This window comes from Salvelinus sp. IW2-2015, linkage group LG26, assembly GCF_002910315.2.
Source record: "Salvelinus sp. IW2-2015 linkage group LG26, ASM291031v2, whole genome shotgun sequence".
NCBI classification, from domain to species: domain Eukaryota; kingdom Metazoa; phylum Chordata; class Actinopteri; order Salmoniformes; family Salmonidae; genus Salvelinus; species Salvelinus sp. IW2-2015.
The window spans coordinates 7851321-7854202 of NC_036866.1; positions in this window are offsets into that span (position 1 = coordinate 7851321).

Genomic DNA, 2882 nt, shown 5'->3' on the forward strand with positions numbered 1-2882 from the left:
AGAGAGGTAGAGAGGTAGAGAGAGAGAGTGAGAGAGGGAGAGAGGTAGAGAGAGAGAGAGAGGTTATGCTTCAAACAGGTTACAATCTAATACAGTCAAATCCTTGTGCAGTTTCAATCTGTCTGTATCTGGGCTTTGTCAAAAGCAAACACTGGCAAAGCCTTTTGGTTCTTTTCTTCCCCGTGACCCAGATATGCTCTGTCAATAGTCATACATACAGTGTGATGTTTACACCTCCCACTTTCACTGTCATCTCCAACGTTGACACGGGCAGAGTGAGAAGCACTACATGTTGTTGACAGCTCTTCACTGGGACACTCTATTGGTGTGACACGAGTCACACCAATAGAGAGACAGACAATCAAACAGTTGACTCAAGGAGAATTGAGGTGTGAGGCTGTTGGTGTCTTAAAATGTACTCGGTACTGGCATATTTAATGATAAAACACCTCAACTCTCTCTCCTTACAGCTGCCATGAGGAGCTCTATTTAACATTACTTTAACAGCTTTCTGATTTTGGAATTCCTGCCTAAATGTATAACAGTTGTCCGTTTCCATTCCGCCAAAATACATTAAAAAAGGGAGGGGGGTTCTGGGAAAAACCAAGGTTAACCCCGGTCTCCCAAACAAGATTAGGATTGGACCCTCTCAGAGCAGATGACAATAAACAGTCACATAGCAGGGGAAAATTAGGCTTGGGCAGAGGCTGGATTGAGGCTAGGTTGTTTTGTATAATAAAGGTCTTTAACAGAAAGGTCCCCACATTCTCCACCATACTGCAATTGTAAATATGCACACACATATACATATATATATATATATTTCACAATCTCCAACCAACACAGGATCCGTCCGGCCTATGGAAAAGCAATTCCCAACTTCCAAGCTAACCCACACCGAAATCTACCTGTGAATTGAGGCGGCAGCTAGCCTAGTTGGATTAATAACCGAAAGGTTGCTAGATCGAATCCCGGAGCTGACAAGGTAAAAATCTGTCGTTCTTCCCCTGAACAAGGCAGTTAACCCACTGTTCCTAGGCTGTKATTGTAAATAAGAATTTGTTCTTAACTGACTTGCCTAGTTACATAAAGGTAAAATACATTTGAAAAAATCCTGACTTAATCACGTAATCCAATAAATGCGTATCTCCTCCAGATATTCAGAGAGAGCGGTGCACATTAAAGAGCCAGACCTCGTAATGATGTAAATATAACATTCAACAATCATCAGCCACTGATTGGTCATACACTAGAGTATTCTTTCTGTTTACTTTTAACAGTGTACTATTTATTATAAATGCTAAAGTAATTGAAATGTGCCTTTAGCATAGGACTCCCTATAGGATTCATATTTATTACGATGTTTACAAACCGTATATAATGTAATTGTATGTTCAAACAATAAAACTTGTGATGCAATTACACTATAACACATAAGGAGCAACAAAAATAACAGACACAAAAATGCTATCATGCTAAAATGCCATGGCAACAAAAGAAAACGACAATTGAGACGTTCCATAATAGACAGACTGTATGATTTTCAATGACCATGTCATTGTTTTTTAACTSCCGTGGGAAATTGATCATCTCTAACATGTTTATTCGCAATTATACAGAGATAACGGAACGACACGACCAGTCAGGTTAAACTCCAAGAGAAAATCACCAGTAAATGACACTGTTCCAAATATTGACACAGTAGTGTGAGTTTAATACTGTTCCTTTTCTCCAAAGGCTTTGTACAAACAGCTTAAAATGCCTTCTGTGAGTCAGAAAAGGAACATAATTTTTTTGGGGGGGACTGTCTGCCTTCATCGAGCTGCCTTTTAAAGCAACTCGATAAACAAACTGCTGAAATGAAACCTCTCCATTTAAACCCTACAACAATGCACATGGAAAGGCATAGGCCTACAAGAGCACAAAATATACAGCATAAAAAATACAATACATGTAACCCCTATTTTACCAGGTAAATTGACTGAGAACACATTCTCATTTACAGCAACGACCTGGGGAATAGTTACAGGGGAGAGGAGGGGGATGATTAGGTGGCCATGATGGTATGAGGGCCAGATTGGGTCATACCTTGTGAGTACATCCTGACTACTCCATAGTGACCCGTAAGGTTTTGGAACCTAAGCACATTGGATGTGTATAACCTGTCCTCAGGAGATTTACTTCAGCAAATGATCCTTTAAAGAGCAGTGGAGAATGTCACCTCGCACCAACGCTGGTCTGAGGTTCCGCCAACTTTAAACCTCATGTTTATGGTTGGGCTGGGACGATACCAGGATCACAATATTTTTTTCATGGCAAAAATGAAAACACCAAGCAGGTCAAACTCTTTGGTCCTGCAGTATGTAAGGTAGCTGGGAAAATCAATACATGTGACTGGATGACAACATAATGGTGTTTGTTGCCAACATTAGGACTGTTTTCCTAAAGAAGTTACATTTGCTTCGTGTTTTGTTTGCTTGCCACAATACTAAGCAGTATCATGATACTGGTCTAGATGTGTATAAGAGACAGGTGTGTGTGTGTGTGTGTGTGTGTGTGTGTGTGTGTGTGTGTGTGTGTGTGTGTGTGTGTCAGTGTGTTTTGTTACAGAGTCCTAGTGGTTTAACTCAAGAGGGCTGGGATCCTAAGCAGTCTTAAATAGGGGTCTGGATGATAGTGTTCTGAGCAAAGACAGAGATGGAATGAAGGTTTAACATCATCAATCACCAAGCAGAGGGCTTTGCAGGTTAGGCTCTGACCCACAGGTGGTCCTGTTGTTTGTCTACCATCCCTGGGTTAATATGGGTTCAGAATGAGAGACGGCTGAGTGTTCTCCAACTGCTTGGAGTGTCGCACCAAAACCTGCCTTGCCTCTACCCTCT